The following is an 11750-nucleotide window of genomic DNA, read 5'->3' on the forward strand; positions in this document are numbered from 1 at the left end:
GAAGCAGGGATAGCTCCCTTAGAAGGAACTACATTGGCCAGTTCAGAGCACTACATCCCTTGCCTGCCCAGAACTCAGGGTCCTTCTTCCTCTTCTTTATGTCCTACACACATCTGCAACCTGTTGACCCCATCTATTGAACATCTCTTGAACTCCCCACTGGCAGTTAATAGATGATTTTTATAGAAAATTTGGAGAACACAAAAAACTACAAGGAGAAAAAAATACCCTTCCTCCCACATACACAGTTCCAGAGATGCCCACTCCCAACATGGCCTGGAAAAATGTCAAGGACCACTTCAAAAGCTGCTTGCCTATCTCGGAGTCCAGAGTTTTCTGTGGTGTCTAGCCTGTTTCTTTGTTCTCCTTTTTCCATGCTCCCATTCAGAGTTATTTCTTACCATTTTATGGGCTCAAAATGACCACTGGTAAACATCAAAGCACCCTGAATACAACAAATGAAAAGTAAAGAATATTTATAATAACTATTTTTATTGGTGTACAAAGGGAAAATAAAATCTGTCTTTTCATCCTGAAACTCAGGATTTACATATTTGTGATCAAGCAGTATTTACAAATTTGTAGTCTGCATTTTTCCTTTGTACTATAATTTTTGTTGTCATTATGATCTTTAAAATCATGAAAAGAAAATGTAAAGTGAAATATCTAATAGCTTAAGCAATATGTTCATTTTTGTTCATCACTTTACTATTAATAAAAAAATTATTTTTAAGTTGAATTACCCAGCAAATAAATTAACCCAGTTATAACTTCACTAATCATTTCTTTTATTTCTATTTTTCTCAATTAAAATAGAATTATTAATTAACATAAATTTATGGGTAAGCTTGGTAGACTGAGTATAATTGTTTTTTCCTTGTAACCTTCTGAAATCCCACTAAAATAAAAGGAAAAGGAATTTAAAACTATAAATCCACAAAAAAGAGAAATAATGACAGCATATGAGAGATCTTAACAAAATCTAGAAACTGAAAAGCAATAAATGAGAAGCAGCCTAATAGACCAAAGACAAATGAAGCTTGAATCTATAATAGGATCTCTAATAAGAAGTAAGCTAATTATATGCCAAAAGGTTAAGAAGTTACAGAATCTTGAAAATTCTCAAGAATTGAATAAACCAGATATCACTGAGTCCAATAGTTTAAGTTGGTCTGAAACCAAGAGGATTGTCTGACAATCTTCATAAGGAATAGACAGGACCCCAATGAACTCCACCAGCCCATTCAGTCAGAGTCTGAAGAAGAACAGGTGCCTGAATACAGACGAATCTGGAGGGCACGATGCTAAATCAGGCACAGAATGACAAATACCACATTATTTCACTTACAGGAATCTAAAAAGTTGAGCTCATAGAAGCAGAAAGTAGAGTAGTAGTTACGAGGGGCTGGGAATGTGGAGAGATGAGGGTTTACAGAGGTGTTGGTCAAAGAATATAAAATTCAGTTAGACAGGAAGAATGAGTTCAAGAGCTCTATTGTACAACATTGTGACTATAATAAATAACAATATATTGTATACTTGATTGCTAATTTTAAGTGTTCTCATTGCACACAAAAATGCATGTGATAAATGCAAGTTTATTATCTAAATTTAGCCATTCCACAATGTACACATATTTCAAAACATATTGTATACATAAATATATATAATTTTATTTAATTTAAAATTAATAATAATAATAATATTGTATTGGCAGGCCTAGTCAGTATAAATACAAGAAAAATAAATTTAAGGCATTAGACCAGGGGCAAAAATCAGTGAGATAATAAAGCATTACCTTCATAAAAACAGAAGTCTATTAAAAAGGGACATTTCAAGAAAAGGAGCTCTTTAAAATTAAAGTATAGATATATACTTTTTAAATTAAATCCCACAATTAGAAGATAAAGTTAAGGAAATCTCCTAGAAAGTAAAAGCAAAAAAGACAAAGAAGTGGAAAATAGTGGTAGGAAAAAAAGAAAGTTAGAGGAAGTTTTGCATCCAATTTAATTAGTAAGAGTTCCAGAAAAAGAAAACAGAAGAAATGGGCAAGAGAATATTTTCAAAAAATAGCATGCATGTCAAAAAATCCCAGACCTGAAGGACGTGAGTGCCAGTTTGAAAAGGTCCACACAGTACATAGCAAAATGAATAAAAATGACTCTCACCAAGGCATGTTATGGTAATTCTTCAGTAGGCAGGGGAGAAAGAAAAGACCTAAAGTTTTCGGATAGAAGAAAATGATTTGCATCAGTGTATCATTAAACATCTCAAAATTACATTGTGTGTATACTATAAGAGACATATTGTTGCTATAAGATTAATGATGGCCAAAAGGCCCTCTCAAGTACCTCACAGGGTCTACACTATATGTTCACTTAGCAGTATGGTGCAACCTGGCCTAAGATTTCCAACCATGGCCTGGTAATTACTGGGTCTCTATGACAATGAGACCTAAAAATGCTGGTTGCCCTGGGGACAAGACCACTCAACATAGACGCAACCTTAAAACAATGCTTACCCTCACAAGAATAACTAATACTTCCTTTATAAAAGGAATACCTGGCAACTGACCTGGACTGAATACAGGTATGAAAAAGGAGAAAGAATCCCCCAAACTCTGAGAATGGTCCCCAGATGGAGACTCTCTCAGTCATCTGACTTCTGACGCTCTCTGGCCCATGCCACCAGTCTGCTCCCGCTATCTGTCTTGTAAGAGCACTTCCAGAATAAACTGCCCAAACATCGGACAATGTCTAAGACTTGTCTTTGGAAACTAGAAGAGACTGATGTCTTCAAAATATTAAGGGAAAAATATTTTCAACCTGAAATTCTGTGCCCAACCAAACTACCCATCATGGATAATAATAAAGAAAGTTACTATAAATTATGCTCTATCAAAATAAAGAATAAGATAGGGGATAGAGGAAACAGGAGATTCAAATAGGTGACAGGCAAAAAGAATTCCCTGGATGGTGCTAAAGTGAAGTCCCAGTATAACAGCTGAGAGGGCTCAGCCTTCAGAGCAACCAGTTCTGCCTATAGAATAGAGGGCATCAGAGGCAAAGTCATCAGGGGAAAAAATTAATTGATAGATTACCTGATGTGTTTGACTGTTTTGATAAGTAATTCATTGATCTGTTGGAGCATTTCGGGATTAAAAATTGGTGATAGGTACATAGAAAATCAGGCAAACAATTTTAAACTTCAGAGTAAAAAAAATTGTCTTTAAAATATTGGAATGTGTATTTAGTGAAATTCAATAACTTTTAAGAATGAAAAAAAATCACTCAACAAAACTACCTCAACACAATAAAGGCCACCTAGGAAAAGTCCACGGCTATCATAGTCAAGGTGAAAGACTGAAAGCTTTCCCACAAGATCAGGAACTAGACAAGAATGCTCACTTTCAACACTTCTATTCAACATAGTGCTAGAAGTCTTAGCCAGAACAATTAGTCAAGAAAAAGAAATTAAAAGCATCCAAAAAGAAGAATTAAAATTATCTCTATTCATAAACAACAGAATCTTGTATGTAGAAAACCTTAAGGATGCCACAAAAAAAACCTGTTAGAAATAATAAACAAGTTCAACAAAGTTACAGGATTCAAAATCAAAACACACAAAAAAGCTATATTTCTACACACTAACAATGAATAATCTGAAAAGGAAATTAAGAAAATAATTCCATTTATGGTAGAATCAAAAAGAATAAAATATTCAGAATAAGCAAGCCAAAAGACTTGCACACTGAAAATTACAAAATGTCACTGAAAGAAATTAAGGCAGACACAAATAAATGGAAAGATATCCTGTGTTTATAGATTGGAAGACTTAATATAATAAGATGTCAATACTCTACAAAGTGATCTACAGATTCAACGCAATTCCTATCAAAATCCCAATGATGTTTTTTTGCAGAAATAGAAAAGCCCAGCAAAGGAATTGAATAGATATTTCTCCAAATAAGATATACAAATGGCCAATAAGCATATGAAAATATGCTCAATGTTATTAATAATTTTGGAAACGAAAATCAAAGCCACAGTGAGGTATTGCCTCCCAGCCATTAGAATGGCTGCTATTGAAAAATAAAGAAAGAAAGAAAATAGATATTGGTGAGGATGTGGAGACATCTGCACTCTTATGAACTTTTGGTGGTAAAATGGTACAGCTGCTATGAAAAACAGTATGATGGTTCCTCAAAAAATTAAAAATAGAAATACCATATGAATCAAAAACTCTACTTCTGGATATTTAGTGAAAAGATTTGCAGTTAGGGTCTCAGGGATATTTATACACCCATGTTCATAACAGCATTATTCACGATAACCAAAAGTAAAAGCAACCCAAACATCCATTGATGGATGAATGGATAAACAAAATATGGTATGTAATACAATGAAATATTATCAAGCCTTAGAGAGGAAGGAAATTCTGACACATGCTACAACCTGGATGAATCTTGAGGACATTAATTAAGTGAAACAAGTCAGTCACAAAAAGGCAAAAATCATACGACTCAACTTACATGAGATATCTGTAGGGAAGTCAAATTCAAAAAAATAGAAAGTAGAATGGTTGTTCCCAGGGGCTCGGGTGAGGGGAAAATGGAAAGTCGTTTAACAGGTATGAAAAAATTCTGGAGATTGGTTGGACAACAAACTGAATATACTTACCCTACTGAAGTGTACACTTAAAAATTATTAAGATGGTAAGTTTTATATTATGTGCATTTTACCACATTAAAGCAACTTTTATTTTGAGACAGGGTCTCACTCTGTCACCCACGCTGAAGTACAAGTGGCATGATCACAGCTCACTGCAGCCTTGACCTCCCAGGCTCATGCGATCCTCCCATGTCAGCCTCTCAAGTAGCTGGGACCACAGGCACATGTCACCATGCCTGGCTAATTTATTATCATTATTATTATTTGTAGAAACAAGATCTCACTATGTTGCCCAGGCTGGTCTCAAACTTTCAGGCATAAGCAGGCCTCCTGCCTTGGCCTCCCAAAATAATGGGATTACAGGCATGAGCCACTGCACCTAGCTAAAACAACATTTTAATATACTATATTACATTATTCAGCAGTGGACAACATCTACATATGTACTTATAATAATGTAGCACTCATTATTTTTAGACAAAAATTTGCAATATAAATAATATTTGCAAGATAGTGGAAGTTTAGGGTTGGGGAAGAGAGGAGTAGTGGAAGAGAACCAAATTTTCTATGTCAGGAAGTCAATAACAGATAATGTCTAAAATTGGAAAATCAATATGGGGAAACATAAACACATCATTCAGAAATAGAGGATAAACACCTGTGATTGGCCTCAGCTCTATGTTTTATTCTTTTCCTGCTCTCTTCTAATAAGGGTGTTATCTGTTGTCTGCATGCTATATTCTCCAAGTTTCCATGTCTGTTGGAGATAGCTAGTTTGACTAATGGAAAACACTGTCAGGAAACTGAATGTGAAGAGGAAAAGACAGAATATTTTCCTCCTTCCTTCTATGCCTCAGGTGACATCTTAAGTGATGTCTATGTTTCTTCCATGGCTCCAGCTCCTGACAGACAAGCTTCCATGGTCCTAGGTTCTGCAGGATTAACCTAGCTACTGGGCTTACCAGCACCTCTTCTCTTTTTCTCTCCAGCCTAATCTATCTAATGTTGCTAGTCTCTGAGTTGCTCACCAACCCCTGTTTGGCTTCTCAGCTTTTCCATGACTAATGCCTGCATAAAAGCTTATTGCAAGAGTTTTGTTTCTGCATAGTGTTTAGCTGGGAAGGTATCATTCCTGTCCCAAGTACAAGAAAAATGTATGAACTATAGAATCAGAATATTTCTTAATCTCATTAGAGAGCTGATGTAAAGAGCAACCAAATAGACTGAAAGCCAAGGAAAGATAAGAGCCTCCAAGGTGATACAAGCACTGGCTTAATTGTGGCAGAGTACTGGGGGAAGAGATACTGAACATCATAGAAGTGGGTAAGACGAATTCAGTTTAAAATTTTAAGTTGCTAGGCCTCATTTGGGCTAGTAGGACATCATAGAGCCCTGGGAGTTTCAGACATGAAGGAGGTTTATGCCCACTTGCAGTTCTTCTCCACATACCTCCAATGGGGGTGTGTGGAGAAGAACGACAAGTGGACATGAGAAATATTTGGGGCAGGGCAGGAGAAGAGGGCCTCCATCAGTAAAGTGAAAAAGGCACAAAACCCATCTGGCTCCTCCTCTTCTGTGGAACAAAGGCCTTAAGTCAGTCGGGGAAAGGTAGCAAACCCTGTCACCCACAGTAGAAGTTAATAAGCAAAGGATGCGCATTCAAGAATCAAAAATAACCTTTAAAACACAAAAGCAAAAACCTAAGTATGACTAATAAGCAATAGTGGAGATAAACTGAAATATTATAAAATGCTCAACTGACCCCCCCCAAAAAAAAATAAGAGGAAAAAAGGAACAAAGAACAGATGGGGCAAATAAAAAACAGGTATCAAAATAGTAGTTTTAAATTCAACCATATCAATAATCACATTAAATGTAAATGGTCTGAACTTTCTAATTAAAACAGATTATCAGAGTAGACTACAAGAAGTAGATTACAGATAAAAGGACAAAATAAGATATACTCTGCAAAAATTCATTGTAAAAAAAAATTGGAATGGATAACATCAGACAAAGTATAGTTCAGAACAAGGAATATTACCAAGAATAGGAGGTAAACTTCATAATGATAAAGGGGTAAACATATCAAAAAGATATAACAGTCCTAAATGTGTGTGTATCCTGTAACAGAGATTCAAAATATCCAAGGAAAAGGCTGATAGAACTGAAAGGAAAGTAAACAAATCCACAAATACAATTGGGAGCTTCAACAGTTTTTTTCATTAGTTAATAAAACGAGTACACAAAAAAAATCAGTACAGACACAGAAGACTTGAAAAATACAACCAACTGGACCCAACTGATAAATGTATAGAATATAATATTCAAAAAAAGAATAAACATCCTTTTCAAGTACATTCACAATAGTAACCAAAATAGACCATTTTCTGGGCCACAAGGAAATTTAATCAGATTGAAATCATATAGAGTATGTTCTGTTACAAGATAATTAAATTAGAAATCAATAACAGGAAGATATAAGGAAAATTCCCAAACATTTAGAAATTAAACAATATACCTCTTAATAATGCATGGGTCAAAGAACACATCAGAAAGAAAATTATAAAATATTTTAAATGGAATGATAATGGTAACATCAAAATGTGTGGGATAAAACTAAAGCAGAGCTTAGAGCATAATGTATAGCCTTAAGTACTCATATTAGAGAAGATCTAAACAAGCAAAAATTACAAAATTTCCAGGAGGAAACATGGAAGAAAACCTTTACACTCTAGATATAGCAAAAATTCCTAGGTGAGAAAGAAGCATGAACCATTTAAACAATTAACAAATTAGACTTCATCAAAATTTTGAAATTCTGCTTTAATTTAATTTTATTTAATTCTAAGTTCCAGGATACATATACAAGATGTGCAGGTTTGCTACACAGGTAAACGTGTGCCATGGTGGTTTGTTGCACCTATCAACCCATCACCTAAATATTAAGCCCTGTATTCACTAGCTATTTATCCTGATGCTCTCCCTCCCCTCGCTCCCCTGACAGACCCCAGTGTGTGTTGTTCCCCTCGCTGTGTCCATGTGTTCTCATTGCTCAGCTCCCACTTATAGGTGAGAACATGAGGTGTCTGGTTTTCTGTTCCTGTGTTAGTTTGCTGAAGATAATGGCTTCCAGCTCCATTCACATCCATGCAAAGGACGTGATCTCATTCCTTTGTATGGCTGCATAGTATTCCATGGTGTATATGTCCCACATTTCCTTCATCCAGTCTGTCATTGATGGGCATTTGGGTTGATTCCATGTCTTTGTTATTGTGAATAATGCTGCAATGAACATACACATGCATGTATCTTTATAATATAATTATTTATTTTCATTTGGGTAGATAACCAGTAATGGGATTGCTGGGTCAAATGGTATTTCTAGTTGCAGGTCTTTGAGGAATCGTCACATTGTCTTCCACAATGGTTGAACTAATTTACATTCCCATCAACAGTGTAAAAGTGTTCCTGTTTCTCCACAGCCTTGCCAACATCTGTTGTTTCTTGACTTTTTAATAACTGCCATTCTGAATAGTGTGAGATGGTATCTCATTGTAGCTTTGGTTTGAATTTCTCTAATGATCAGTGCTGTTGAGGTTTTTTTTTCGTATGTTTGTTGGCTGCATAAATATCTTCTTTTGAGAAGTGTCTTTCATATTCTTTTCCCACTTCCTGATAGGGCTGTTTGTTTTTTCTCATAAATTTGTTTGAGTTCCTTGTAGGTTCTGGATATTAGACGTTTGTCAAACGGATAGATTGCAAAAATTTTCTCCCATTCTGTGGGTTGTCTGTTCACTCTGATGATAGTTTCTTTTGCTATGCAGAAGCTCTTTAGTTTAATTAGATCCCATTTGTCAATTTTCACTTTTGTTGCAATTGCTTTTGATGCTTTTGTCATGAAATCTTTGCCCATGCCTATGTCCTGAATGGTACTGCCTAGCTTTCCTCCTAGGGTTTTTATAGTTTTGGGTTTTACATTTAAGTCTTTCATCCATCTTGAGTTAATTTTTCTATAAGGTGTAAGGAAGGGGTTCAGTTTCAATTTTCTGCATATAGATAACCAGTTTTCCCAGGACCATTTATTGAATAGGGAATCCTTTTCCCATTGCTTGTTTTTGTCAGGTTTGTCAAAGATCAGATGATGTATATGTGTGCTCTTATTTCTAAGATCTCTATTCTGTTCCATTGGTCTATTTGTCTGACCCCACAGAAATACAAATAACCACCAGAGAATACTATAAATACTTCTATACAAATAAACTAGAAAATCTGAAGAAATGGAGAAATTGCTGGACAAATGTACCTTCCCAAGAGTGAACTAGGAAGAAATTGAATCCCCGAATAAACCAATAACAAGTTCTGAAACTGTGGCAGTAGTTAATAGCCTATGAACCAAAACAAGCCCAGGACCAGATGGATTCACAGCCAAATTCTACCTGAGGTACAGAGGAGCTGCTACCATTCCTTCTGAAACTATTCCATATAATTGAAAAGGAGGGACTTCTCCCTAACTCTTTTTAAGGCCAGCATCATCCTGATACCAAAACCTGGTGGAGATACAATAAAAAAAAGGAAACTTAAGGCCAATATTCCTGAGGAACACTGATGCAAAAATCTTTAATAAAATACTGGGCAAACCAAATCCAGCAGCACATCAAAAAGCTTATGCATCACAATCAAGTTGACTTCATCTCTAGGATGCAAGGCTGGTTCAACATACACCAATCAATAAACATAATTTATCACCTAAACAGAACCAATGATAAAAAGCAACCTTAGATGCTCCAGAAAAGAGGCTGAGAAAATTTAAGTACTGAGGAAAAGATACATCTCTGAGGTGACAGCAGAGGATGGCAGTCAGCCTGGAGGACTGAAAGGCCAAGAAAGATGAACAGACCCTAAAGAGAAGGAATATCACCAGCTTCTTCCCTGACACAGCTTCCAAAAAACCAGCCAAAGGGGTGGCAGTTGGCCTCACTCTGGGTGAAATAATCAAAGGTGTGAATAGCTCAGATTCAGTCCTTTGTTTCCAGGCCACCCAGACAGACAGGAAAATGCTATCCCGGGAAAAGAACCCCCCTCTGAAATTGATCATTGAAGCACTCCTTGTTCCCAGGATGGTGGAGTTCCTGAAGTCATCACTTTACCCCTGCTTGCAGTTTGAGGCCGCCTAGGCCCTGACCAACATTGCTTCAGGGACTTCCGAGCAGATTTGAGCTATGGTAGAAGGGGGACCCATCCAGCCCTTGATCAAGCTCCTGTATTCCCCCAGTGTGGCTGTGTGTGAACAGGCAAAGTGGGCTCTTGATAGTATACCCTGTGACAGCCCAGAGTTCAGAGATAACATCATCTCAAGCAATGCCATCCCACATCTGCTGGCCCTGATTTCACCCACCCTACCAATCACATTTCTGCGGAACATCATTTGGACCTTGTCGAACCTGTGCCAAAAGAAGACCCCATGCCCTTGCGAAACTGCAGTGAAGCAGATGCTGCTGGCCCTCTCACTCCCGCAGCACCACCACGACAAGGTTCTCTCAAGCCTGCTGGGTGCTGTCCTACCTCACCAATGGCTACAAAGAGTGCATCAGCCAAGTAGTTGACACGGGGGTCCTGCCCAGGCTTGTAGCACTCATGACCAGCTCAGACCTCAATGTCTTGACCCCTTCTCTCTGTACTGTGGGGAACATTATCACAGGCACAGATGAGCAGAAACAGATGGCCACTGACGTGGGCATGCTGAACATGCTGCCCCAGCTCCTGCAGCACAACAGGCCCTTCATCCAGAAGGAGGTGACCTAGGCCTTGAGCAATATGGTGGCAGGGCCCTCTCACCACACCCAGCAGCTGCTTGCTACAACATCTTGCCTCCCTTGGTGGCTCTGCTAAAAAAAAAAAAAAAAGTGGAGAATTTAAAGTCCAGAAAGAGGCTGTCTAGGCGGTGGCTAACTTTGCAATGTGGGTCACCATGGTTTAGCTGATCCTCCACTCTGGGGTCCCGGAGCCACTGGTGAATCTGCTCATTGCCCCAGATGTTAAAATTGTTCTCATCATCCTCGATGTCATCTCTTGCATCCTCCAGGTGGCAGAGAAATGGTCTGAGATGGAAATCCTATGTTTTCTGATAGAAGAACTCAGTGGGATCAATAGAATTGAGGCTTTACAACTGCATGAGAACTGTTAGATTGGCCAGTCTGCTTTGAACATCATTGAGAAGCACTTTGGTGAGGAAGAAGATGAGAGCCTAACTTTACTGAGCCAAGTCCTAAACCAAGATTGTGAATTTATAGATTATGAATGCTTAGCAAAAAATAGCCAAGTTCCATAACTCCTAAACCAACAACCCACTGGGGGAACCCACCCCCAATATTTCAACATAGGTTCTTTCTATTTTCCATAAGTGTCAGCCGGCTGAGAAATAAAGAGAGACAGTTCAAGGAGAGGAACTTTACAGCTGGGCTGCCGGGGGTGACATCACATATCGGTAGGACCATGATGCCCACCTGAGCCTCAAACCAGCAGTTTTTTATTAAGGGTTTCAAAAGGGGAGTGGGTGGAAAACAGGGAGTAGGTACAAAGATCACATGCTTCAAAGGGCAAAAAGCAGAACAAAGATCACATGCTTCTGAAGGAACAGGATAAAGGGTAAAAGCAGAACTACTGATAAGGGTCTATGTTCAGCGGTGCACATATTGTCTTGATAAACATCTTAAACAACAGAAAACAGGTTTGAGAGCAGAGAACCGTTCTGACCACAAATTTACCAGGGCGGAGTTTTTCCCCACCCTAATAAGCCTGAGGGTACTGCAGGAGACCAGGGAATATCTCAGTCCTTATCTCAATTGCATAAGACAGACACTCCCAGAGAGGCCATTTATAGACCTCTCCCAAGGAATGAATTCCTTTCCCAGGGTGTTAATATTACGATTCCTTGCTAGGAAAAGAATTTAGCGATATCTCTCCTACTTGCACATCCATTTATAGGCTCTCAGCAAGAAGAAATATATGGCTCTTTTTGCCCAACCCCATAGTCAGTCAGACCTTATCGTTGTCTTCCCTTGTTCCCTAAAAATCGCTGTT

The 11750-nt window shown here is 37.8% G+C and overlaps 1 pseudogene; it reads left to right on the forward strand.

Moving 5' to 3' along the window:
- Nucleotides 1-4577: 4577 nt before the first annotated feature.
- LOC126956160 (importin subunit alpha-8-like) lies at nt 4578-10998 on the forward strand (annotated as a pseudogene).
- Nucleotides 10999-11750: the final 752 nt, after the last annotated feature.

The sequence above is a fragment of the Macaca thibetana genome, chromosome 6 (genome assembly GCF_024542745.1).
Source record: "Macaca thibetana thibetana isolate TM-01 chromosome 6, ASM2454274v1, whole genome shotgun sequence".
In the NCBI taxonomy this organism is placed as follows: Eukaryota; Metazoa; Chordata; class Mammalia; order Primates; family Cercopithecidae; genus Macaca; species Macaca thibetana.